Source organism: Aythya ferina, assembly GCF_964211825.1.
Source record: "Aythya ferina genome assembly, chromosome: Z".
NCBI classification, from domain to species: Eukaryota; Metazoa; Chordata; class Aves; order Anseriformes; family Anatidae; genus Aythya; species Aythya ferina.
In genome coordinates this window covers 2,056,027-2,083,587 of record NC_140299.1, presented here as the reverse complement: position 1 = coordinate 2,083,587, position 27,561 = coordinate 2,056,027, and the positions used below count along the sequence as shown (strand labels likewise).

General features: G+C 47.5%; 2 long non-coding RNA genes across 2 annotated transcripts; one reads left to right on the top strand and one right to left on the bottom strand.

The window, feature by feature from the left end:
* Positions 1-1,786: 1,786 nt before the first annotated feature.
* LOC311427559 lies at positions 1,787-24,670 on the bottom strand. The gene is made up of 15 exons (XR_014687424.1): positions 24,043-24,670; positions 23,511-23,636; positions 20,921-21,871; positions 19,998-20,097; positions 18,879-19,772; positions 18,430-18,572; positions 18,137-18,240; positions 17,206-17,720; positions 8,799-8,953; positions 8,160-8,495; positions 5,484-7,646; positions 4,973-5,205; positions 3,460-4,783; positions 3,140-3,288; positions 1,787-2,692 (listed from the first exon to the last, which is right to left on the bottom strand). It is a non-coding gene; the product is annotated as an uncharacterized lncRNA (long non-coding RNA).
* Positions 12,497-14,507, top strand: LOC311427560. The gene is made up of 2 exons (XR_014687425.1): positions 12,497-13,017; positions 13,115-14,507. It is a non-coding gene; the product is annotated as an uncharacterized lncRNA (long non-coding RNA).
* Positions 24,671-27,561: the final 2,891 nt, after the last annotated feature.

The following is a 27,561-nucleotide window of genomic DNA, read 5'->3' as shown; positions in this document are numbered from 1 at the left end:
ATTTTTCTCCTTCTCCTTCAACTCTCAACGGAGAATCCCCGTCAGAACCTCTGAATGTTCTTGGAAAGTTTAAAATTAGATCAGATCTCCTTGGGTGGCTCTTACTTCTACAGTGGATCAAATCCAAACATGAGGCCGAACTGCAAACAGTTGGGAGGCTGCTCTGGAAGGCTCCATCGAGTCAGCCTTGTACCGGGGCCAAGGCCTTGCTCCTGCCCAGACTGTAACTCCCAGAAATGTGTTAAGACCGGGATCAAAGAAGAACAGAAATGGAGAATCACTGCTGGACTGCTAATCCTCCTCATCCCCAACACATCGTTCCGATTTCAGGCCAACAAGCAGAGCACAAGAGCTGCGTGATGGATGGGTTTGCCCACGCACTGTACACAGGCCTTTCCCGAAGTTTAATCAGGCTGTTTTAGTCACCTCTGGATACACACGGTTTGTGTCAAATCTGGATCTCCATATCACTCAGTCCTTCAAAGGGAAAGGCTGCACCTTCCCACGTGTTTGCACAGCATCGAGGGCAATAAATCTGGTTCTGACAGGGCCTCCAGACAAACAACACCAAGAAGAAGTACTCCGTGTCAAAGTACAGCAGCTTTCTTGTTCGATACCAGATGAAAATTGGGCTGGCATCTGCTCAGAGGAAGATGTTCAGCAGGACCTCGGCTTTCCCCGGCCTCAGTGAGTCAAAACCTTTACCTGCTCGCTTCCCAAAATGGCTCTGGAAAATACTTCACATTCCCTTTTTTCGTACCACATAGCTTCGCTGCCAAATTGCACACACCTACGTTTGGCACGACTCCCTGACCTCATTATGCTCCATCTCTGAGTCAGAGTAGGTTGCCCATGCATCTTTTGAATTAACGACACCAAAATCCTTTCACTGGGTGAAAGGATTCGGTGAGGAAGGGCTCCAAGTCCCTCTCTCAGATCCGAACGCCATTTCCCTCCACTCACACCATCGGGTTATGCTCTGGTCATGATTGTTAAGGTTTTTCCCCCCCCACAGCAAAGAGAGCCAGAGGCTTTGTTTATGTATTTAATAATTTGTTTGGGTTTGTCGCAAACAGAAGAACTCAAACTTCAGAAAAAACATCACAGCGAATTGCGAGACTTGTGAAAGAAACCCGTGACCTGGCAACGCTACAGTCACACGCTGGAATTTGGGGATTTAAGAAATCAGGGCTTCAGAAAATGCACGTACTAAGAAACTCTGGGCTGGAGAGCCAGCTTCAAACCCAACCTGAAGCCAACCAGTCTTAATCCTACCATCTTTGGCTTTCGCCTTCACCCCATAAAAATCCAGAGGAATTGAAAGCAGTCGCTTCGCACTGGATCACTGCAACCAAGACCTTTAGGGCCAACCTATTCCTTGCACTTAACTGGTACACAGGCTTACTTAAATTGAAGAAAAAATTATATATATAAAGTGTTGAGATTAACTGAACCATACTCCTTGCAATATCATTAGATATCTTCTTGAAATATCACTTTTTGTTCCACAAAGTTTAGGGATACGTGGAGCATCCAGAGCCATAAAGGGCTTCAGTGCATGATATTAGCAATTCTGGAAGACCAAACCTCCAGATTATTCAAGTTAGCTACAGAAAAAAATCAGGCTAGCCCCTCTTCCTTTACCATTTTCGACTTTTTCTTTGGTGCTGTGTGCAACATTACAGAAGAAAGCAGAATTACTTTTTCTTGAAGTGTTTTAGACAACCTATTTTTAGTTGTGCTTGGTAAAATAAAAATAAAAATGAAAAAATTCCATGGAAAAATAGAGATTTAAGAAAAGCCTTTTTGAAACAAACTGAAGCAACCAAAGAACAACAACAACAAAAACCAACAAGCCACCGCAGTTTCTATTTCCCACTGGTTTAGCCATTACTGTGAGCTCAGACTTCTCCCGGAGCAGGAAATAAACTTGGAGAGCTTTGCAATTTCTCATCACTTCTCTTTTCCAGAGTGCCATGTTCAGCGCTTAGAAACATCCTTCAGGTGTTCCCCTTCCTCCACTTCCTTAAAATTTCTAATCAAGTCTTTAATAGCTTTAATGTGCTGTATGAGGTGTGCTGCAGAGCAATGCACAGTCCTGGTACTCTACATGCTCTGCACAGCTATTTAGTAATCTTGCCCCTTTTCTTATATAAAAGTAATTATTTCTTATTAGGTATTTATCTCTGAGGAAAGAAATGACAGAACTCAAGGCATAAATAGCCCAAAATCTTGCCTGTGCCTTGCTTACCCCAAGCAAGGTGAGTCAACAATCCATAAATACACCTTTGAGCAGCTTCTTGTCCGTACTTGCGACTTCAGTTCCCGTTAAGCTTCACACAAATTGAAGCCTAACACTTTGTGGCTTTTGCCAAACCTCACTGCTGATAATTATAAATGACTGCGGACCTTCTGAGGCTGGCCACGCAGCACCTGCTTGGGCTGGGTTTGAGTTTTCCCCCATCACAATTCCTACGGTCTTACCTTCAACCTCAAAGCCTCAGCTTTCCGTGTCTGCTGGATGTCTTGGGATGTCAGAAAGGTCTGTGCTTGCTCGAGACTCTCACTTCCATTTGGACATGCAAAATGAAGATGGCTTGGCTTGGAAAAACATGCATCCAATGTAGACACTGATTTTAGAGGAACGTTGGGCAATGTCCGGCTGCACATAAGCCTATGGGAAATGAAGGATCTGCAATAAAAGAAAGGAAGGTGCTGTAACTACTTCCAGAAATCGAAGATTATATATTTATTTAGTATCCACACATAAATAACAGGTGTATTTTCCAAAAATACAGGTGCAACTGCATGCTTTTGTGCCTTATCAAAGAGATTATGGCAGATAGGACTTCGGTGCCCAGTCTGCCTCTTTCACATCCACTCTCCCAAACCAAGTTTGGAAGGCAATGAATTAAAATATCAAGCAGAAGATTCAAAAATAAACATCAGGGAGGTCCTTTTGCATCCAGTGCTTAATGAAACTGGAAAAAAAAAGAACAGCAACAGGGACGTAATGGTGTAGGTGTTGATGTGAACAGGTTGTAGGTGGGGTTAGACACTTCTAAGCCAAAATCCATCCAAGCTGCAGATACACAACAGCACAGTGTATTAATTGGAAATGGGAGGGAGACAGAAATACCAGCTGCTTGCTGCACGTGCCGAGGGCCGGCCACCTCCCCGCTGTCAGCAGCTGCTGTGGTTGGAAATCCCACGTAAAAGTGCCAGGGCAGAGACTTGGAAAAGCCTTTTCAGGGCAAACGCTCTCCCTGATGCGGGCTGGGAGCACCACTGCAAAGCAGGGAAATAGAAACAATAAGATATGTTAATTAACACTCCCGCTTACTGGAGAGCAGAGCTGGGCCCCAAGGGGCAGGCGACTTCGCAGCAAGCTTTCTCTCCGCAGCGCTGCTCCCTTCAGCTCCTAAAATCAGCAGTAGAAACCACTTTCGTTACAATTACCTGAATATTCAAGGCGTAATTTAACCCAGCCTGAGAGCTGCTCCCATATCCACCACCCCTCCGAGAAGCCCGGTGCCTCCCGGCGCAAGCCTGTAGCCGCTGTCTCCCAGCAGGTTGTTTTGTCTAGTCCCGAACGCTTTGATTTGGGGAAAATGAAAACATCCCCGGCTGTTCGGAGTGACTTGTACTGGGATTTCATGCACAAGGACGATTCTGCAGCACTCCTCCGAGTGACAACTGGGAGGACAATCAGTTTAACTGCAAGCAAGGCCTCCTTTCCCCCAGAATTTGGGAAGCCTGCTTTTTTTTTTTTTTTAATTACTGTTTCAGTGCCAAGCGCAGCATCACTGCGAGCTGAGAGGATTAGCATTTACAGCCTGGAAGGGATTTTCACGGAGTAAATATTTTTAAGAGGAGGGAAAGAGCCTTTGTGGGAAAGTAAACTCCCCGAGCTTCAAGAACTGGAGGAAGGACAAAGAAGGGGACTTGGAGCTCTGCAAGATAGCTCTGTCCCCCTCCCTATTCCCAAAAGGGGAACTTTTTGAGCTTGTACCTACTGGAGAGATGATGGAGCACGTGTGGGCACTGCATCTAGGACTCCCTGCCCTTCCTACCTAGGCACTGCAAAGCAAGAACCATAGAAATTGCACCTACACTCTTAAATAAAATAGCCAGAGAATAAATTCAAACACTGAACCAGCTATAATCCATGCTAATAAATTGCTCACATTTCCTAGAAAGCTTTTTTTTCCCCCATGCACAACATGGATAGGACTGAGCCCAGCTGGGCTACCAGCACCCAAAGCTGTCCTCCAGCAGACCTCACACCACAGATGCCTGCTCCCCCTCAGGGCAGTACTGAAAAAACTCCCAAATTCCCTGCTAAGCTGCTGCTGAACACGCAGGCTCCCCAGTCCTCATTCCTCCCAGCTCCTAAAAATAAGGGAACACCCTAGCAAGCCTCTGTGCACAGCTCCCTCCATTACACAGCGTGCTGTTACTTCTTTGCATCCTCATTTCATCACGAGAGAGATATTGAAGCAACATCTCTTAGAGCACAGAACTGTCTTTGGAAAGAATTAATTTGTGCCCTGTTGCTTGAGTCATGCAAGTCCGGGCTGAATAAAATAAGAATCGTAGCTGGACGTAGAGGTTTGCTTAAAATTTGCTCGTTTGGATGTGTTCAACCTCTGAAATCTGCATTTGAAAACCTACTGCTGCATCCGTGCAAGAACAGCAGATGTTGGTAGTCATTCTTGGGTTGTTGCACACAGTGGAACTGCCATCAGCTTTGAGAAACAGCTCAGCTTTTTAGGAAGTACCTCTGGGAGAGAGAGAGAAGAGTCTCAGCAGCTGAAAGGAGAGAGAATTCCCCGCTTCCCTTTGCTTGGGGTCTCCAGCGTGAGGGATTTGTCCACATGCCCAGTCTCCATCACCTCTCTGGATCTTTCAGAGAGCGATTACAAAACACGAGAGGGTGACTTTGTGAAATTGCAGCACTTGCCGGGAATACCTCACTTCGCAAAGCACGTTCAGATCGATTTCTGCAAGAGTTTGCTCCGCTCGCAGCTAATTAAACCCGTTTGGATGGGCTGGTGTGAGACACAGGAGATGAAGGACGTGTCGCTGCTCCCGCGTGACATCAGGAAGTTCACGCCACGATCCCACACAACGCTGGGAGGGGTGTGCTTGGCTCCCGGTGCATTCACACAGCTTGCTGCGAGGGATGCTGCAGTGGCCGATCCTCTGCAAAAAACAAGGAAAGTAACAAGGGCTAAATGGAGAAATCAAGCATTTTGTCATTTAAGATCCTTTTTTCTTGACACCGCCGAGAATGCTCCTCTCATGCTGCTGGAAATTATCTTTATTCTGAGCAGACTTAATTTTTCTTCCCTCCTTTTCATAAAAAAAAGGATCAGGGAGAGAAAGATGGCAAGAGAGGGCAAGCAAAGCACCTCCTGTTTTTTGGGGGGAACCACGATCCTATTTGACCATATCAGGACAACCTCAGGAAAAGCACATACCAGGTTGGGAATGTTTTGCAGGTGGAGTCATAATCGACCGAAACCCAAAAAAGGCTCGCTTGGCATCCTGTTTTCAGAAGCAGGGCCAAGATTCCTGCTTTGACTTGATCCGGAGCAAGCCAGCTGCCAAGGCAGGTTGTTCTGTTATCAACCAACAGCAGCTCTGTGACACGATCTCTTCTTCATTACCGTGGGTTAGGTTGGACGCACCGTCATTTGGAACAATAACTAAGCCCTGAACAAACCCTTCCCCCCAAAATATCCTCTTCTGTATTTGTGAGAGTGGTATTTGCTGTCGGAGAGCCCACCCTGAAATCTGCTTTAATAAAATTAGTGCTTATTACATGTGGAGTCAGCTTTTAACGTCACATAAGCCAAGCTTGAAAGCAAATCGTGGGCTCCCCATGAAATCCCCTTGAGCCGCGTGCTAAAAGGCAGCTATTTCCAGATGACACAAAGCACCTGTCGAACGGGGGGCTTGGGGCAAGAAAATCTCATATTCCGGGCAAGAAAATCCCATATTCCAGCCAAAACAGCAGGAGGAACTTCTGCACTGCTGAATTGAATTCCTCGGTTGGCCACGTAGGCTAGATTACACCTTAATGTCATGCTTTGAGAAAAAATTCATCATTAAAGCATCCGGGTGAATTCCTGATCATCACCAAGTCGGGGTGAGGCATCCCCTGCTCCAGGCACACATCCAGCACACCCACCTTTCTCTGTGGGTAAAGAGGGTGAGAGGGCAGCTGGCACAGCAGTTACGAGCATAATTACGAGCCCTGGAAGAGAGAGGAGAGTCTAAAGGTTGGCCATGCCTCTAAGCAAGTCTCAAGGTACCTGCTTGCAGAGGAGACCTTTGGGCAAACCTCAGTGAGGCCCAAGATGCTCCCTGAGTCTCTTGCATTGACGTGTAAAACATCCCAGGAATTACTTCAGAGGAAAGAGGACCTCGGTGCTGCTCTGGATAAACTGCCTGAAGATATTTAGGGACCTGTTACGTCCACAGTTACACAATTGGATTTAATACTTTATCCAGATTCAGTTTCTAGCTCTGACTGACCACAGAAAAACCACAAGAGTCATATTTGCAGGTTAAAATTAAGCCAAGTTCTCCCCTTCCTGTCTTCCCAGCATGACGTAGCCTGTTACTCATGGACTCAATCACTCCTAACCTACACATCTGACCCCATCCATCATCTGCAGGATCATCCAGAAAGCATCCCGAGCCCACAGCACCCCACTCCGAGCAGCCAAATGCCTCCAGCCAGGGGTTTGAGCAGCACAGAGAGCATCCAGCACGTCACAAGGGCCTCACACTGCACTGCCAGCACCTGGGGATGTCTCTTAAGGGACAGAGAACATGAAAAAGCAGACAGAAATAGGACTCAGAGCAGAAAATAGGCTTGAAATTCTGTTGCCAAAGCACAGATTAAAGCATCCATAGGCTGAGGCACCGTGATCCAGCTGAAGCACCTGCCTGTGGGCCAGGCTCTTGTGAAGGACAGAATTTAGGAAACAAATCCAAGTGTCCTTGACCGTCTGGATTTTGTTTCTGTGCTGTTGCAGACACAGTGCCAAGATTCAGAGCTGTACAGACTGAACTGAGAAGGGGCTCTCTAATCCCAAGCGTTCAAAGAAAAATGAGTCAGGCCCTCTAAAACATCACAGAAATCAGAAGACAGAAACAGTTCCCTTGTGACGTCCGAACGCCTGGGGCACGTTTGTTTTGTTCTCCACGGAATTTCCCCGCTGTGGTGAGGAGCAGTTGTCATTTCAAACAAAACCCTGGAATTGTGACATTACCAAAATCCAGCCCGTGGGACCCCAAGAAAGAAACCCCTGGGAGGTCGTGGAAGCGATCACACCACCAGACGGGGTGACTCTGCTGCCACAGGGGTCCGAGCCTCTCGGCAGGACGAGGGATGACACAGCAGGATGGAGACACCACCGTGGTCCACCACAAAAGAGCAAAAATAAATATTTCGCAGGTCACCGAGTCACAGTCACCTCACTTAAGCTTCGGCCGCTAGATGTTTGACACACAAGCGTCAGCGAGAGGTTTCTTGCAGTCAGAGGAGATAACGAGCACTTTAGAAGATGACTTCACTTGTGTTTATCGTTTTTCTTAGGAAGGGATGAGCATGCCCGGAGAATCCCTCCTGGCTGCAGAGGGAAAAAAAATACATTAGAGTTCACATTTTTCATACCCTCACTTTATTCCCCACTCAGTGTCAGCAGAGGCCCTGAAAAGGTTAAGTTCTTCCAAGCATTGTCAGCTTTGATTTTTGTTTTAAATGAAACAAGGACATGAAGGCGTGGTTCCTCCTGCATTTCCAGCAGGAAATATCTGCAGCCCCACAGCTCTGACTTGTGATCTCTACCAGCTTTAATCCCAGTATCAGCTGTTGTCCCATAATCTGCCTATTGCAACTCGGATCTAAGAGAAACCAAAATAATACAAAATGCAGAAGGAAAGCTGGTGGGCAGAGCTGGCCAGAAATGTTCTCCCTGCCACCCTTGAAGTTTTGTAGGTTTTTGTTTAAAGCCACTTTGTAGGGAGAGAGAAAATCTTAAAGGACCCTGGGAGTCCAAGTTTTTAGGTCTACAGTTTGTTGTTCTTCTGTTTCCCCGAATTTGTCTTTCTGTGAAAGAAAACCACATTTTCCTCCTTCCTACCTCTCAGGTGTTCCTGTTGTCATTTACTGGCAGTGACAAACGGTGAACTTCTGAGAAAAACAGAAAAACGAAGTTTCTTCTAGGGATGTGCAGCCACTCGGCCTGTGCACAGGAGGAAAATGTCACCGGCTCAGTATTAAGCATCTCATCCAGGTGGACATCTAAATCCAGCTAATCCATCCAACACAGAAAAGAGGGAAGCAGAAGCAGAGAAATCACTCCTGGAGGAGTTTGCTGCTTTTAGGGCCGGACAGTCCAACTTCTCCATCCAGCCCCAAATTCTTTTCACGGTGGTGCGGCAGCTCAAGCGGATGAAGCTTTCAAGAACATCTATTTCTGGTAAAAATATTTGATATAAACATTGGTGAGCCGTTTTGAAGGAAGAGGGGGTGGTGTTTACTGTTGCTGAGCAGTAAGATAGATAAATAAAAGCATTTTCAAGCATTTTCAGCTGAGAACTGCTATAGGAAAAGCACCGCTCGTTCACAAGGCCTTTGTAGGCCAAGCACCAGCCCCCTCTCACCTGGTGCTGCCTGCACACTCTTGCTTCACAGGGAAGCATTTGTTAGGAGATTTTAAGACCCCTGATAATTAATTCTGTCTTTTTTTGAAGTGTTTCTGCGAATACTGGCCCTTCACCTGCTCCCGTGCCACCTTCCTCTCACCCACGGCCTGGGGAGAGCTTGTGCTCAAAGCAAACAACCTGACAAAGTAGGTAGGCCATCCAGCTCTGGTTTTGGAGAAACACGTGGCGTACACTCAGCCTCAGGCTTGCTCAGGAAATTGCCTTGCATCTAGAGAAAGAAGAAAAAAAAAAACAAAAACAAAAAAAAAACAAAAAAAAAAAAAAAAAAAAAAAAAAAAAAACAAACCACAAACTCACCACCACGAATCAACCACCCGCGGAACATAAACCAGGGCACCAGGCGTGAGGCAGCTCTATCAGCACTCACCACAACGAGTGCTTCCTGAAAAACTTTAAACATTTAAACAGCGTGAGGGTTTTTGTCTTTTCATAGAAGAAATCCCGGGCTATAAATTAGCCAGCTCTCTGGGAAACATGACAGAAATCCGCTCACCCGTACCGACCTCCGGGGTTCAGCCCATAAAAACGAGAAGCTTTCCTCGTTAATGAGAGGAACTAAAAAGCCGAGGGTCTCTCGGATGTTTTTAGGGAACAAGGTCACCTTGCGGCCCACCGTGATGTCACTGCAATAAGAGAAGGTGTTTTGGGAAGAGCTGGACAGATGACAGAGCTGGGAGTGAACGGACGACCAAAGCATGCCCATCCCTCCTGGCCTCTAGATGTTATAGGGACACATCCCAGCAGCAGCCCAAAAATCCTATTGTTAAGGCTCCGTTAGCTACCCATATCCTCAACCCTGCAGCAGCAGAGGCTCTTTTCCAAGGAGAACAGCACCTCTGCTTTTATATTTTTTCCTTCTCTTCTCACATCCCCATTTCATGGAAAGCCTGGAGGCAGATAACTGCTTGTAAGCCAACCCATAGCCAAGAAGGCAGCACAAAATTACCCTCAATTCCTGCAGAATTGGTGCAGGTGGCCATTAAGAGCAAATCCCTTTCCCTCGTGCACTTGGGCTGGCAAGTAACCTTTAATTCTAGGAAATTTCAGCGAGGAGAAACACAGATATCCCTCCCATTTTCCATGGTTGTACCAACAGGGGGTGTAACTTGGGGCTGGGGGGGGAAAGACAGATGGATTTCTCCCTACAGCCACCTCTAGAAACAGTTTACATAGTTTAAAAAGCAGGTAGATGAGCAACTTGGATCATTTCAGTGATTAAATTATATCTTCCAGTGGGAAAGTCTATTTTTTCCCACAGTTCTGGGGAAAGCACCATCATCCTGTAGGACTCTCCAGCACGCATCAGCTCCTTAATAGTTGTTTTATCTGAAGAACTTTTTGGCTTCCTGTTTTGTCTACTCTGGTACTTGGCGTTTTCTTTATGCAACATTATAAATCAGCGACAGTCTCCAGCTATGAGACGTGGGCTATCAACGATGAAAGACTTGACTTTGTGACAAGATGAGGCTAAGATCTATTTTCTTTACCTGCTCCTTTGCAACGCAACGCTGATACTTCTCAAAATAGGATGCAAACCCCTTCCACAAAGCTCATGTGTGCCCTCAGTACCTACACAGGAGCTCCAAGCCCCACGTTAGATGCAGCAAGAGGGCCCAGAGGCTTGACTCTGCCCCTAAAAAACATCCTTGCCAAACAATAGAAAAGCCAGATAATGAAAACAGGAAACCACAAGTGGTTTCACCCGTGCTAAGTTAAGCTGTTAAAAATAAGTCGTACCATGATATGTTTTCTGAGATGGGCTCTCCTGGCACCCTTTGGTTCCAGCTGCGTTGTCTGCCACCATGCCTTGGGATAACCTGTGCTTTCCAGAGCATCACCATCAGCTCCCAGTTAGTTTTGCTGATACTGAAGAAATCTTCTTGTTGTCATGTTGCTGACAACCCCAGCTTGCAGCCAAACCTCCCTCCAAGCAGTCTGGCTAATCAACAGGAGAGGAGGACCTTCTCAAGGACCTCCATCCCAAGGGAATTTGGGCAATCACCCCAGGCCTGGGAGCTCTGAAGACTCCCTGGAGCCCCCATCCACTAAGAAAAAAAACCATCCACTAGCAAAGAGATCACCAGGCTCTGGGTGATCTGCAGAGCCCAAAAGCTGCCACAGAAACAGTGATAAACAGGATCACCTACCAGGGAGAGTAGGGGTGGCCCCTTGGGTTAAAAACAAGCCTTAATTCTGCTGCGTTTTAGAAGAAGGAAACCAAAGGAATTCACCATCATCTGAAACTAGAAGGAAGAAATGAAGTGAAGGTAAGAGGGAGAAAAGCACTTTGGGACCTCCAGGAAACACAAGGACTTTGGGTTTGCATCTCATCAGGAAAATTAAAAATCTTAACAGCCACTATACTTAAAGTATTATATAAGCATTGTGCATTGAAATGGGACCCTCAGGCTCTGCTTCAGGTCTCAAACACCTTTGTGAAGAGGACACTGATGGGAAACGTTGTTCCACCTTGCTCTAGCTGTCTCCATAGGAAGCATCTTGTCTACAACAGGAGGAGGAGGAGAGCATTTCCAGAGGGGTTGTCCCAACATAAAAATCACTATGCAAGAAGATACCTAGGCAAATGAGTTCAAGAAGAGGTTCGTTCCTGCATTAAAAAAATAATAAAATAAAAAAATAGAGAAAAAAGGAATAGGCTGATTACTTCCTTAAGAATCATAGAATATCCTGAGTTGGAAGGGACCCATAAGAATCATCAAGTCAACTCCTTAAGCTGTCTATCTAGCAACTATGACTAACTTGTACCAAATACTTTCCTTCTTCAGCAGGAAAGTGAGATGGTGAGACACCGCTCACCTACACAATAAAGAAGAGATCAAAGACTGCTATACTGCAAATAGAATTTGTATCTAATAACACAATGCTGCAAAACAGGAAAAACATGCAAAGGATTTCACGCAAGGGTGTGCCTTAACTCCCCAAATGCTCAGAGATGGATGGTTTGTACGCAGATCGCTGCACGCCGAGAGATTTGGTAACGTGCCGTGCTCCTGGGACCCTGAACGAGGAAATGAGCTCATGTTTTATCTTCAAAAAGCCCCAGCTCTTCAGTTCTGTAAAACTTCTGGAATCTGTTGTCTTCGTTCCTATCCCAGCGCAAAGATAAATCTGGTTTTGTAAATATATTTCAATTAAAAAAAAAAATCAAATTATTATTCCACTAACATTGCAGTTAAAATGAACAATAGCTTGAGGCTCACACGTACATATTTTCATGAATTGACTTGAAAAAATCAAAGCTTATTCTAAATACATTTACACCGACAGTAAGAATCACTTTAAGTGATAAAGGGAAAATTTGAGAAGTGAACCATAGGTTTGAAGATTAGAAGTATTCACATTAGAGTAATAAAAAAAATCGCTTCCCCCAACATTTGTTTAAAATTAATAATTTAAGTATTCCTTCCTTATTTCCATCCAAGGAAATCAAATGTTCTCTGGGAACAACGTATAGATGCATAAAGCAAAGCAAACGAAGAAAAAAGACACTGTTAGAATAGGCAAACAAGCATTAAGAAAATAAATAAGTGAATAGTTCACGGTAACTTGTTTCCTAAATGCTGTTCTTCCAAATTCCATCACCGCTCCAACAGTTTCATTGAACACCTTTAGACAGAAAACATGTCTCGAGCCAGTTTAGTAACTACACAGAGTAATATCCCCAAAAAAGGGAAGTCCCTTTGCTCATTTATGGGTACAACATTCTCCAAACAGTCTCTAAAGAGGGAGGGAAAAAAATCATCAATGCCTCTATATTCCTCTTTTTATGGAAGAAACAGCAAAATCTCCCCAAGAGCCAAATGAGCAGACACCCAAACAGCTTCTTCTCCTCTCTACATCTCCAACACCTACCTTATTATTTTTTTTTCCTCCAAAATTAGATATTTTATCTGGAAGTAAAGGCAGAAGACCAACTTCTAAGTGATTATATGGCTTGAAGATCCTGCTTCTCCATCATCCTGCTGTTCCCCTACTACTCTAACCCCATTATCCAACCCATCACAATGTTAAGGGGGATACAACCTCATTCATTAACCTCCCAGCTGATGAATTAATTAGCACCAGGTGTGATTGCACTCTCTGTTAGCACTAAGAGCACTTGTCCCTATGGCCAGGGCCCCCATCCGTGCAGGAACCAATGTGAAATTGTTGAACTCGGGTGGTGGTTTTCCTACGGGGTTATCTTTACTTCCCATTTTCCACCTCGATACCTGAGCTGAAACGACAGCCGAACACATTGCACTGAGCTTGGTGAGCCCAGTGGTGCTCCTGCATCCAGAGGTGTGTGATGAGGTGCACTTGTTATGTCACATCTCCAGTGTTTTTTATTATTTTTATTATTTTTCAGAGTTTTTTGATTGCTTTTGGATTTCTGAAACAAAGCAGCATTTGAGAAACTCTTCTCATTTGGAGGAATTTAGTAATTAATCGCAGATCTGCTCAGAAACAACCTACCAGCACTCCCCCTTGCAGGTGAGCTGCATCTTTCGGTGCTAATTCCGAAGATGGCCTCAGATACAAAGGAAACCTTCAGACAAACTACACTAGGGAGTGGAGAGCTGCTTTACGCTGAGATAAGACACTGGATGTGGGAAGCAGCGGTGATTTATGGGCTGCTGAGGATGTCCTGGTTCGTATTAGTTACGAGAGTTTCAGCAGTTGGTGATGGAGCAATTAATTGTCTGTGTTTTTCCTCCTCTGGCCAAGTTCTCGCAGGTACCCACGGCAGCTGCGTCGTTGCATGAATTGGGTGATGAGGAAAGGGAGCTTCTAGATGAAAGTGAAAGCTCTGACTCACCCCTTAGGGTTAATTGATAACTGAGGAAATCCACCTGGAGCCAACTGTTAGCTGGCTTCCTGGCATTATTAAGCAATTTTCACTAATAAAAAAAAAAAAAAAAATAATAGAGTGATATGGCCACTGAAAAATTGAAAATGGGGTAGGATGGAGTCCATCCATCTGGCCAAAGACACAACAAGACCTAAAGTCACCTTCAGCTCCATCTATACGACGTCTCGTGATGACAGCAGTCAGTGAAAGGGTTTCCTCGTGTCCTACAATGTGTTCCACGATGTAGCGTGGTGTGATGCTGGCTGCTTTCGCAACAGAAAGTCTAAAGGGGGTTTTGATCTCCAACCTGCCTTTGAAGACCCATTTTGGGTCTTCTTTGAAGACCCATCCTGGCAGTTCAGAACATTTCCTAATATCAAAGCATGCAAATCAGTCCACCCTTACCGTGGTTTTAACTATAAAGACAACACAAAGAGCACGGGAATTAGGTTAAGTTACACTGCAAACAATAAACTTAAGCACAGCGTTGAAACATATTCAGTAGAGGTAGGATATGAATGATTTTCCTGGCACGTGTAAAATACCAACTTCCCAAAAGGACATGGGATGAGAGTGACATCAGCGTTTCCAGTTTGGGAAATGTAGTTCTGTCACAGTTGCATTTATTTTTTCCATCCTACATCTCTCATCCCGTCTAATTCTCCTATCGGCAAGGTGAAGATGACACAGAGGGTAATACGTACGTGCTGACCTCACTTTGAATTCATTCAAATATGACTGGTTTCCGTTTGGAAGAAGCACAGATGTTTGATCTCTTTCCTTGCACGGATTGGCCAGGAAGATGATAAAGCAGGAAAACACTAAATTTTCCAAGGATGTTACATTTTTGCAAGGGCAGAGCATCACTCACGCTAGACAGCAAGGAACTAAAACCACCTTTGTCTCAGACTTCAAATGAAAACCTGAAGTTGAGTCAACGGCAATCCCGTGGAAACAAAATGCACCTCTCATCCCCGATCCTTTAGGTTTAGAGAGATAAATCGTTCACCCAGCACAGGACTGGGAGGGGTGAGCCAACACACAGCTCCGAATCCGACAGCAGACTTCCTCTGTTCTTATTTATTAAAGTCAGGTGAATCTGTCGGGATGAGCATGGCTTTTTCCGAGGTACCTTTCATATTTTCCCTTCGCTGGAAGGAGCCCAGCACCACGCAGCGCGTACCAGCTCTTGCCCTAGGATATTTCTATTCCTAGGATATTTCGCCGTGCTGCAGAGAAACGTACTCAGGCTTCATCCTCCACTTCAAGCACGTGCAGGATCGCGCTACAAAGCATGTGGTGAACTCCTTGCCCAGGCTGTATTTCCCCGCGGGACGGCTCAGGTTCATCTCTTCTCTCTCCTACTGACAAGAACGGAGGTGAGACGTCGTGGCTGCAATATCACGCACATTTGGGGCACATTAGCTGGGGTCCCCCGAGATGCACGGGGCAATTTGAGGTCAGTTTTCCCTCTCCTGTCTGCACAAATCCAGGTTAATCCTTGGGTGGATTACGCTCCGTAACTGTAAGGGCCGAATTTCAAGCCACGATGACAAGAGGGGTGTCCACACCACGCAACTCTCCTCTCCGAGACTGAAAGTTTGCAATTAAATGAGGAAATAAACCAGCACAATGCGTGTTTTGAAGCTCCTTTTGAGGGTCACCATGTCCCAGCGCTGCCTGTGACACAAAGCCCTGCCTGCCCTCCAACCCGCTAAGATTTATGAGCCCTTCCTTCCATCTCACAAGCCTCAATTTCACCCCGTAACCTCTCCCGAACCCGCAGTGAGTCAGCACAGCTTGTCTGCGGAGCCAAGATCGATGCACGGCTCTGGAGCAGATAAAGCCTGTCCCCGGGTCAGCCAGGAGGCGTTTTGGCCATATTACTGCTGTCCCTTCTCCCATCCCATGCCCCCGGAGATGCTCCGGCTGACGTTGCCTCGCTCACCCTCCCAAGACGAGCCAAGGTCACGGCACAAATCTGCTCAGAACCAAGTTATCTTCCGGCGTCTATACACAAATCCTGTCCCACAAGTGTTTTTGGGGCCGCCGGAGAAGTTTTCTTCCAACTGGGAGGAAAACACGAGCGCTGTCAATTGGCACGGACGAGCGACAACGGTGGCTGGCAAAACTATTTTCCCTGGGGTCTTGGCCAAACCCTTCCCACGTGGTCACGTCCCGACTCCCCAAAGTCTCCCAGAAAAGATAAATAAAAATAAAAACCTAAATTTGATGCCGTATTGTGCTTTTTTTTTTAGGGTATGGGTCAAGAGTGAGAGCGAGCCCTCCCCTGCGCCGATACAGCCGCGGCCCTTGATCTGGGAAGTCAAACCGACCGTCCTAAACCACTTTCTTTCTCAAAAGTTGCTCTGCAAATGCATCAGGGGCCTCGTCTTGAAGCAGCGCTGCCTGCAAAAACGGCACGGCATGAGATGCGGCTTCTTTTATCCCCAGCAGAGGAGGGCTGGGGGCTGACGCCTGAAAGGAGGCTTTTCTTTGGCGACGCCAACAGCGTCCTCAGTAGATTTCTCCCCCCCCACCTCCCCCTCCTGCCCTAACCCACTTTCACAAAGGCAAAAAAAAAAAAAACAACACACAAAACCAACCATAAATGGCTCCTGTAGTGTCTGCAATGTAAAGAATTAGCTGAATGGGAAGAAATGAAGCATGGTCTTTATGTCCCGGTTCCAGTCAGCGCAAACATCGCCGCTAATCCCTGTCGTTGGAGGGGACTGGGGAAGAGGCACGGATAGATCCCACTGGGAGCATTTTGTCTGCCTCAACCTGCACTCCAGATCACTTCTTTTTTTGTGTGTAATAAGATTGAGTTGTATCAAGAGGCCTGTGTAAAACGTAAAGCTGGGGGGGTGGGGGGGTGGAGAGGATATCGCGCGCGGTTTCTGCCGCCGAACGTAGCACCTACAAGTCTTCATGTGCGGGGAGGTCTGAGCAACCCATTCATTTCGCGGGAGAAAAAGCAAGCTATTCATTCCCTGCAAATCCCCTTTTGCCATGGCAACCCCCCCCCCCTCCTCCCTTGCCACCCCCTCGCGCACACCAGTTGCTCGCAGGGGCTGCTTGAAACGAGACAACAACAAAAAAAAAACAACAAACCTTCGCCCGGCCCGCGCTGACGGGTCCTGCTTTGCGTTTTTCTGGACTCCAGCCCCTGCTCCAGAGCGGGACCAACCCAGTAACAGGGGAAGGAAGGGCCAAAAGTGATGCTGTCACCTTGCCTCGTCCCCTTTTACCCCCGGTGGCATCACAGCCGTGTCCCCAAACAGGACCAGCCAGGAGATGGCGCGTCCTGTCCCCCCGGTGAGGGTGGTCGTGCCATGGGGACAACACGGGGCGTTTTTATTTCTATTCTTTGTCCCAAGGAGAGGGTTTTGGGGTGCCAAAGCCCCTATAGCCAAGCAGGATCAGCCCCGTTTGCTGCTGGGCCTTCCACAGGAGCACACCAACAGCCTCATCCCAAGAGTTTCTGGGGGCCAGCCCAGCTCCCACCGGTCTGGGGACCTCCAGCCATCCTCGGAGACACATCCCACATCCCATTCTGCAAGCAGAAATCCCAGTTTGTGTTGTTTGTGGAGCTTTTAGAGGCTTACCAACGCTGTGCTCAGGCTGCTGGGGAACCCACAAAGTTTACGGGGGCCTTCCTGGCATGACAGCTTCAACTCAAGGTCTTCCTTCTACCTCTCTGCCTCTCCTTTTTCCTCGTATCCCACCTCTTCGGAGCCATTAGACCTGCAGGGAGGGCTGGGATAAAGGAACAAGATCCCACGTGGCCAAGGATTTTGGGGACTCATGCATTTTGATCTTGCTTAAACCACATCTTGAGTTACAACTTCAAGCAGAGCAACTCAAGACAGAGATAAATGACCTGCCGCTGTCTCACTGGAGGGGAAACTCTTCCCAGAAGGTGTGATCCCTCTTGTTACCCGAACAGAGACCGATGGTCTGCTACAGGAGGCTCATTTAGCAAGAAACGAAGCAGGGAAATGCCAATCAAAAGCCAGTGCCACGACGACAAGACCTCAGCGCGCGTCTTCACTTTTGCAGCATCACCACATCCAGCACCTCTGCTTCCCACGGCTGAAAAACGCCTCGTTTCTTGGTTAACCTGAAATAACATGTGAGAACGAATAAGGGATTCGTGGCAGAAACGCAATTTGATTAAAAAGGAGAATTAAGAACTGGTTTTGATTAAGGATTAATGACTCGTTTTATTTTTATAAATGCAGAGAGAATGCAAAACGCCGGGAAATAAAAGTAAGTCTTTGCACAAGGCATTTTTAGGCGAAATCCCAGCAATACCACGGATTTTATCCTGCACTTCATTATTGACTGAGGTAAACGAAACCCTGCCGGTGACCCAGACTTTTCCCCGCTACGTCCTGGGCATAAAACCTTTCCTCTCCCCAGGCAAACACGGCTGGCCAGTCGGTCACACCACAGCCTGTTAATGTGGGGATATTTTAAACACCCTCCAGAACCTCTGGCAAATGGCTCCGCGTGGGTTTCTCAAAGTACACAAACCAATTTCCTGATTTTTAGTGGCTCTCCTCCCTCAAGAGCTTCTCGTCTCCGCAGGACACCTCGGCCTTCCCAGAAGATCCAGCCCATCCCGGGGTCTGTCCCAGCTGCAGCCGAAATTAAAAAAAAAAAAAAAAAAGGGAATTTGAAAGTCTTCAGAAAACAAATTGTCTGCTCCTAAAATTGCCACCCAATTCAGCTGAGTGGCACTTTTGCAGGACCCTGCTCCTCTGCATTCCCAATAACGAGCTTTGGAGATGCTTGGATGTCTAGAAGTTAGTCGAGATGAAACCCACCGACAAGCCTCTCCCGAAATCAATCCTTTGGTGACAGGCTTTGGCTCCCACGACGCACAACAATCGCGGGGCTGGGGTGAGAAAAAGGGAAGGAAAAGCAATCCAAAGGCCCTCTCCGCTCTCCAGTTTGCACTCAGAAGGCTCTGACGTGACTAAAGGCAGATGAAAAAGTGAGCGGCTGGAGGAATGACAGCGCCCAGCTGTCTGGCCTGCCTCTTCCCCACCAACAGCGTCCCCGTGTACACGGCACAGACAGCCTGGCTCAGGCAGCAGCTGTTCAACCCCTGGAAATTTCACAGAGATTTGGGGGTTTCTTTCATATGGGATGAGGAAGCTGCAGCTGTTGAGCAGCTGCTCCGTGGGAGCTTAACCACCCGTGCGGCAGAGCTGGGGACGTTGGCACAAGTACCTGGGAGCAGGAGCAGCCAGGAAACCCTCTTTTAACCTGCCTGCATCTGAAGCTTGGTCCTCAGTCCACCTCCGAGCTTCATTTTAGCTCAGGAACGTGCTTCGTGGAGCTTGGAAGTCCCCTGCTTTGGCTCCCAGATGAAACCCAAAGGGAAGGCGCGTTGCAGAAGCGCTCCGATGCCTTCACAGATCTGTTCCACCTCACCCTGGGAGTCCCCAGAGCACTCAAGGATGGGATATTTGGATATCTCCAAACACTTCTCACCTAATGAATCCTTAAAACCTTAAACACTGATGTTTGGTGTTTGTTAGGCTCCTCAGGGCTGAAATGAAGCCCTGGCTTCATCACAGGGCATTCAGGGAAGACCCACCAGTGCAGAAGCTTGGACCTCGTCTCTGAGGGGTGCACGACCAGGCTGCAGGGGCTTATTGCTTGGACATTCAGACTTGGTATTCCACTGAAATTCTCCTTTTCTGGAGAGATTCAGCTGCTGACAACAAGCACAAGCCATGGGCAGCTGTGTTACCGTTCAACGTTACCTTCAACGGTGTTACCAACAGCGTAGGGCTGCACGGGAGCTTCCAGGACCCCATTTGCTCCTTTAAACCTCATTAAAAGCAAATTGGCTTTAGTACCTGGACCAAGGCTGCCTTCTGGCTTCAAAAGCTGTGCTGAAACAAAAGCTTGTATTGTTAACACAAAGGGCCACAGCCCGTGCCCAAACAAACAGACTCGCATGGCCCTCAACAAAAGCAGAATTGTTGCCGGTGCTGCAGTGTTTGTTGGGACTTGCAGCTCCCAAAGTCCCCGTTTTGCTGTTCCTACCAGCTGGCCTGCTCCTGCCCACCGGGGCTTGATGCTTCCTACCCGCTCTCTGTGCCTTCCTCCAACGCAAGAAGATGCTCGGGTGAGGCTGTCCGAGGGTCCAATGATACTGTCAACACACAAAGCATGACCATTGATTTATGATGTTGGCTTCTTGATCAAAAGCTGTCAATTTGCCACCGTTTCCAGTGGAAAAAGCTTTGGCATAATCATAATGTTCTCTTAATTTTACTGCAGCCCCTATGTCCGCTCCAGACAGGCAAAGAAAAGCCAGCAGAACATCAGCAAAATGTTCTTCCTTGGAAGAACAAATCAAATAATGTCTGTGCCTCACCCTTCTTACAGACAGCTCCAGTTCGGCTCATCCAGTGATCCCATAAGCCGCAGGAAAGACCTCGTCATCCCACCGGTCTCGAAGAGGAACTGTGGAAAAGCTGGAGACAAAATCAGATTGCTCATCGCTTCCACATGGCTTCTGCTGGATCAGGTGTTGCGTAGAAAACTGCATCTATTTATCTCACTGGTATTTATTAAAGAAATACTGATGACAAATGCTCCTGATCAGTTCCGGGGGTATAATTAGGCTCCCTGATAAGGCAGACAAATTTGTGTGGAAAAAAAAAAAAAAAAAAAAGCCCTGCAGAATATTATTCTACATCCACTCTGTTGTGGAGCATGTTTTTGCCACAGACACTCCCGTTGCAAATCCTTTCCTACCTTCGTTGCCTGGAGTTAATTAAAAGCGAAGCTCGGGCTGCGCGTTTTGAGCAGTCACATACCCAACAATGGCTTCATTGAGGATGGAGATTAAAAATAAATACAACACTTGCTCCGGTGTAAGTCGTTAGCAGCCTCCGCCAAAAGATATAACACTGTCAACACCAACCTCCCGAGGGCAGAAAATACTCTGCTGGCAGCACAGCCCCGGAGAGAGCACCCGAGGGGCTGCAGGAGCCTCACACACACGTTTCGGGGTGATGGAGCAGAAAAGTGTTGGAAGAGAAGCAGTGGCAGCGCTGTTGCCTGGACTATTTTAATTAGGGAGCAGGGAGGACCTCAGGTCTACCCAGCCTTGAATTTCCCAGGGCTTTTGTATGTGTTGCAGCAGGAGTTTGGCTATTCTCGCCCTCTGACACGCTCTCAAAACCAACCAGGCTGATGAACTCCAGCGTTTCCAGAGGCTGGCACGTTCTCCATCTCCCCACCTCCAAAAAAAAAAGGACAAAAACCCAAACAGCACGACCAAAACCTCCTCACCTTCCTCTACGCAAATCCCCCAGGTGCTACGATGTGAGGGAATGGACCTGGAGGCACCAGGGTGGGCGAAAAGGGCAAAGGTTTCCAACCCCAGAGCATTTCCTTCGTGCAGCATCGCCTCTCCTCTCCTTTTAAAGAAGAGCTTTCACGCCTGTGGAATCTGAAGAATTTCGCCATCAGCTCCCATAATTTTCATGAGGTGAGACGTATCGCGGTGCTAACTGCCCTCTTTGATCAGCGATCCCGCACGGGAGAAGAGTCATGGGAGATGATAGATCTGCATTTTTGGATGTCTTCGGCTCCAGACAGTGCCTATCTCAATGGCAAATTACACAAAAAATAGCCAACTAGAACAGATTGTGAATAATTCAGGGAAATAAAGAGGAACTGGGTAACTTGTCCTTGGTTGGAGAGGCCTTTGGCAGAGTGAACCAGGTTTCAGAGGGGAGCAGCACTTGGTAAGAAGGACTCTCTGAGGCATGGCCTCTTCTTTTTCAGAGAAAGAGAAACCTCAAAGAATCCCATCGAGCTCTTCCTGCTGCGCTAGCCAGCCCTGATCCTACTCGGGGGACAGCTTTGTCCCTCTCCAGTTGTGTCGGGTTATTTGTCATCACGGCAGAGGGGAGTTCTCAGAAATCACCCGGTGCTTTAATCCCCTGCAGCGTCTCTCCGAATTTATTCCTCCTCTTCCTGAGAGCTGGGCAAGTGTGAGAACAGCCTGTGGGCCGGGCATGCCAATGAAGCCCTCGGGGGAACAGAAAAGCCTCGGAGTAAAGCACTTAGCCCACAATATCCATAGAAAGGCACTTAGCTGGAAGTCCGCAGGGCTCGGGTCGGTCAGAAGGGAGTCTCCGTGCCAAGGATGCCCACGGGGTTTGGTTTGTAGGGGATGCAGCGCCTCGGGGCAGCAGGTCCCAGCACAAATCCATCTCTCCATAAGGACAACGCGTTCTGAAAAAAAAGAAAAGAAAAAGAAAAGCGGCTGTTTACGAAATCAAATCCATTCTGGTGAGAGGCTCGGCTCCCAGCTTTGAGAAAACCGCGCGGCTGCGTCTCTGCAGCATCACTGCCACGATGTCCGTGTCGGAGCAGGATGCTGGAGGGCCTTAGCTCAGCAGTAAATCCCTTCAGAAATTCAGGCTGTGATTCCCTGTATGTACAACACGACGTTTTCTGCCCTGGTATTGACAAACTGAGCAAAAGGAAGGGCGACGACACCTTAATTTAGAGTTTTTTTTTCCTCCGTTCTTAGAGCTGAGCAACGTAAAGCTCGTTTCCTTAGCAGCCTGTGTTGTAGGGTTTCCCTTCCGCCCTACAGCTCCGGGGAGACACCTTGCCATAACTTTTATGCTTATGAAATTGTTCCAACAACCTCTGCAGCTCGGCTCTCCCTCGAACAAAGCGTTCTCTGTGGGGCTCTGAATAGAAAACATCAGCCCACGGTGATAGGGCTCCATTTAGCGCCCAGCCCTAGGCATGGGATAAAAGTGCTTTTCAACGTGTACTGGGGAAAGAAAAAAAAAAAAAATGGCTTTTAACGCTCACACAGCACTCCTTTTAAAATGCGAACGCCACTTAAAGCCATTGATAAGAAGAAGTTGGGCTAATCTTAGCGAGAGGTTCCCATGACCTTTGAGCGCGCGCAACGCCGCAACTCTTCGTAAAATTATCTTTGCAGGGAAAACAATGTAAAATTTACCAAAAAGGCCTCGGAGCAGACAAACGACTGCTTGTTAGGGACCCAAAGCATCAGAGGAGATGTTGGTAGGAACCTGGTGCTGAGGCTAGCACAAGCCGGAGTGATTAATAACGAAAGAAAAGCAAGTCAAAGGCATCAGCAGGGATTTCAGGCACCTGGGGAACTCCCTGCCCTGTGATATCTTCTGCAAGTGAAGCAGCAGGGGTAGAGACGGTGATTCTCTTCACTTTCTAAACAAGAACAACAAAAAACCACTCATATAAAGGTTTTAAACCTCTTTTTTTAGGAAGCAAACCTGTGAAAGTTTGCAAGAATCAGTGGGTTAGATGCTGTGAAGTGAATCCTTAAGCAAACTCACGTAAACCAGCAGCAGCATGGTCTGAAGGAAGGCTGAATCAGAGCAGAGAAAGACAAAGGGAGATTTCTCCTTCCCTCTGTCTCTGTGTACAGTAAACTGTGCTTGCCAAGAAGCTGCTCGGCACCCCTGCCAAACAAAGCTTTGCGCCTGCATGTCACAGCCGGCCAGGCAGACTGAAATCCCCAGGAACTACGACAGCTGGATTCAAAGAGGGATCCTGGCCGAGCAAACGGCTCCAAACGGTGCCGGATGGTAAGAGAAAAACTTGGAGGGCCCGGGAGATCATCCTGAGGTGGAAAACGAAATCGAAACAGGTCTCGTGGCGCCGGAAGAGGCACGCTTTTGAAACGTGTCGTCTCGTGCCACTCTTTGGGGGGAGTAACGCTGGAAAAGCTGGAAAAGTCATCGGTTTTCTGGTGCACAGCTTCAGAGCCAGACCTTTTCCGCGCATAAACGATAGGAGAAGCCCTTCAGCCTTTTTATAGCATGGAAAAAAAAATAAAAATAAATAACTCAGACTCCCAAGGCCGCACCTTTGGCTGCCATCGCAGGATGGTGCTCGGCCACGTGCTCGGAGCAGCCTGGCTCTGCTGTTTGCCCCTGGCCATTGCTCCACATGGGCCAGCGCGTGTCCTGATGTGATCTCTCTCCAGTTCTCCCTGTTAAAAACAAGAAAAAAAAACAGAACAGATTCGTTACAGGGTGGTTTTAGCACAGAGTTTCCCCCCAGCACAAGTACGGGGTTAGCACTGGTACCCTTTGGAAGCCCCTCCAGAAGCCTAACTTCCTTAGGATATATTTAAACATTTCTTAAACTAAAACTTATTTCCTCTTACGCTAATCTGTGTGCAAACACATGCAAAAAAAAAAACTAGATTCCTTCATTTTCCTCAAGCCTTGGAGATGACAGCAGTCATTTTCTACAGGCTGTCTTTTTAAGCTTTGTATTTTTTTTTTTAATGTGGCCATTATGAGACAGAACCTGCAGTTTTGCCTCAAGTAAAGCTCTTTTTCTGCCGTCAGTGAGCAGTTTTTTCCCAGTAAAAGCCATCATTATTTTTTTACTAGTAACAGCTGTCGTCCTGGACTCAGCTCGGCGGCAGCACCCGCTTTCCTCATCACATGTGCCTGGTACAAGCTTCGCGTTTGGCAACCAGGCAGAGCACAGACCTTTGGGTTTCTTCTTTGAACCAGGTGCAGCTTGAGGCATCCCCGGCCCTCAGGGATGAGCAGGGCACGAGTCTGGCCCCCCTGCTTTTGGTAATACCTCGGTGATTTTTGGCATCACAGCATCGCCGCGCTCATCGATGGAGAGGAAGAGCAGACCCCAAACCCTGGCCTGGGTGCCTTGAGCACTTGAACATCAATCCTCCTGTGCCCCCACCCTTGTCAGTGGGATTTGGGTTCCTAAATACCTTGGAAACTCAGAAAAAAAAGTGATTTTGTGCTGCCCTTCAGCGTGCGGAGGGGATTTGCAACGCCAGACACTTCAGCTTCCTACAATCAGCCTCAAGGCTTCTTTGTCTCCCACGACTTATTCGTAATTACTCAAGCTGCTAATTTTACTCTCATGGAAATGGTGCTGGGATGCAAAGCTATGCAGATAGGGGATAATGGATGGCAGGAGGAAAGAATGAAGCTTGCCGGGCGCAAGAATGGTGCTGGGTGCTGAGCAGCTTCCAGCAAGCAGCAAAGCTTTGGGGAAGTCCCGAGAAATTCAGGTGGAAGGGTGAAACTTTCCTTATCAGCTGGAAAAAAAATCCCTCCTGGTGCCACAGGGCTCCCCACTTGAGCACCACAAGTGGCCCTGGTAGCACCGGGGGTTGAAGTTCAGCCACCCCAAAGGCAGAGCCCTCGGAAACCCTGACCCAGCCACCTCCAAAGGTCTTTCTGCCTTCATTTCCTCCGCAGGCAAACTCCAAACGCCGCCTTTAAGCTCGTATTTTTGTCACCACCTCTCCACCTGGCAGCTGAGTGGCCACGTCCAGGGACTCCACGGAGCTGAGCGCTCAACCACCGGGTTCTCTCTTGATTTTGGATGCACATCAACGCGAGCAGATGCACGCAGTAATTATCAGGAGGTTCTCTCAGACATTTCTATGTCAGTGCCTGTATTTACCCACATAACCAGCACTTGGTTTCCATCTTAATCCTCATTAATAAAAGGAGTTTACACTCAGGGTGCATCCATCAGCTCCCTGGCTGGCCACACCGTATATTTTGCATGCCATAAGGATGTCAGGAGAGGACAAGACCGGATTTCCACAGAAAGCTGATGCTGTCGCTTGCCTCGCATAACGTGAAGAAGTGCTGAAAAGCAAAACGCAGCCTTTAAAAAAAAAAAGAAAGAAACAACTATCAGAAGTTCAACGAATTCAGGAAGTTAATAGACTTCAGCACTAATTTGCCCGACAGTAAACCTTCACTTACGAACCACAGATGTGGTCTGAGGTTTTCACGTGGCTCTTAATCTTTAATGTTATGCGTCTGAACCCTACGGCCAGCGTTTTCAACCTTTATTATTTCCTGGGCCTCTGACTTTTTTTCCACGGAGGGTTTGCCCACGTGTGCAGGAACGTTGGTGGCTCGTTGGCGTTCCCTGGCAAGGCACCCGTGGACTTCTGCAGCCCCACAGACCCATGACCGGGTTTTGCTCTGGATTTCTTCTTACAGAAGAGAGAAAAACACAAAGATTTGGGATCTGTCTTAGTTAATGGATACGAGAGAAGAAGATGTTGACCTCTAAGAGTTCAAGAGAGAAATTCCAGCTGCTCCTATCCAGAAGAAAGAGCAGCCAAGTGCCAGCCAACGTGCTGAGCCAGCTAAGGACGATCTCTGTAATTACAGATAATCTTAAGAAGGCATTTTCTGGTTTTATCTTCCTTTATCTTTGTTCCTTTGCTCCAAATCTATGTTTTCAGTACTCTTTCATCTTCCCGTCTCGTCTAGCGGGACGGCTGGGGGAGCATGAGCCGAGACACAACAAGGTGTTCTCCTCCCCGGCTGTGGAGACCCTTCAGACAGGGATATAGGGACACGGCGACCCAGCTCTGGCACCCCAAAGTGCTGCTCCAGCGGGCAGAGAGGTTTTCTTTGGGTCAGACAGGGCTTGGTCACGAGCTGGCAATGGTCCTACGCAGGAGAAGCGTCTCCTTTGAGCAAAATCTTAAGAAAAGTCTGATCTACAGAGCACAGATGGATGGGAGAAGGTAGATGGGGGTGTGCATGAACCCACAGTCTCTAAAAAATGTGCAGTGACCACCTGAAATATCAACTCACCCACACCTTGCTGTTCTCCTTGGCCTCGGTACCTCACTGAAACTCTTGGGGCAAGGGATATCCGAAGTCAAATAACAGCCTGTGTGGCGTGACACCAGCTGGTGCTGTTCAGAACATTCAGAACCGTTTTGATGCTAATTTGGTTTCGGTTTTCCCACCGCCTTGTCTCAGTTTTAGCCATCTCTCTCTCTCTATTTTGCCATATAAGCTCTTTCAGCTCTGCCAAGCCACAACGGGCAACTTTCCGTATGAGTTCCTCATTTATCATACGGTCAGAAAAAGTCACATTTTGAGTCTTCAGACACAATTTTGTGAGTCAGCACGCTCTCAGGCAGGAGCTCGGCGTGTCTATCCGATCACAATTTTCACCAGCCCCTACGACGCGTTGGGTTGCAGCTACACGAACTGGTGCCTCGTAAGAGAACAGAATAATCTCTTGAGTCTCCACCAGGTAAATAGTGTAAATAGTGGTTTTAACATGTCCTATATATTTGGGAAGCAGAATTATAGCCAAGTAATAAACCGAGGCACTTCCAAAGCCAGTCAGATGTACTGAAAACCAAAACACTTCCATACCTGCTCGACCAAGAAGGCACAAAATTACTAACTGCTCTGCCTGGGGCTGCGGTTTTCCCCTCCTGGGAGGACATTAGCACAGGCTCGCAGTTCCACATGGAAACCACATGCACTTGTTACGGTTGTACGCACTGAAAATCATCAGCACCGCGTTAGCCTTTCACAAAGCTGGAAACGCGCCCGGAGCAACTCCACGATCCTTCAGCAGGCATCAGAGAGACGAAAAAAACTTCTCTGTCTCCATCGTACGTCTTCTTCGTATCTGTTAAACTAAAAGCAAAGCCAGGTGGTGCAATTCTGCTTACCTGAGCCTTGCACATCTGGAGCAAACTTACCTTTTTTGAGTAAAAGCTTAATACCTGAGCTTCCGTGGTCAAGCCACAGCGATTTTAACCAGTTTTCTGTGCTGGGAAGAAAAGGGAAGTGATTAATTTCTGGTTAATTTGGTAAGAGAATAAATTATTTTAATCAGTGCTAAGGGCGACAGTGAATTCCAACGCTCCTACAGGAGAGAGGTGAGGAGGGACAGCTTCAGGTGACACCTTCACTTCTGGAAACGTCCACGTCCAAGCGAATGGTTGACATCCACGCCTAAGCCATGGCTGGAAAATTGGCACCACCGAGTACCGAGCTCGAGAGGCCAAGGGAGAGCCTCTCCTACAGCTGTATTTGGGGCCGCTGATATAAAACACAGTTGCATAAGTTGCGACAGCTGCCAGAGAAACAACA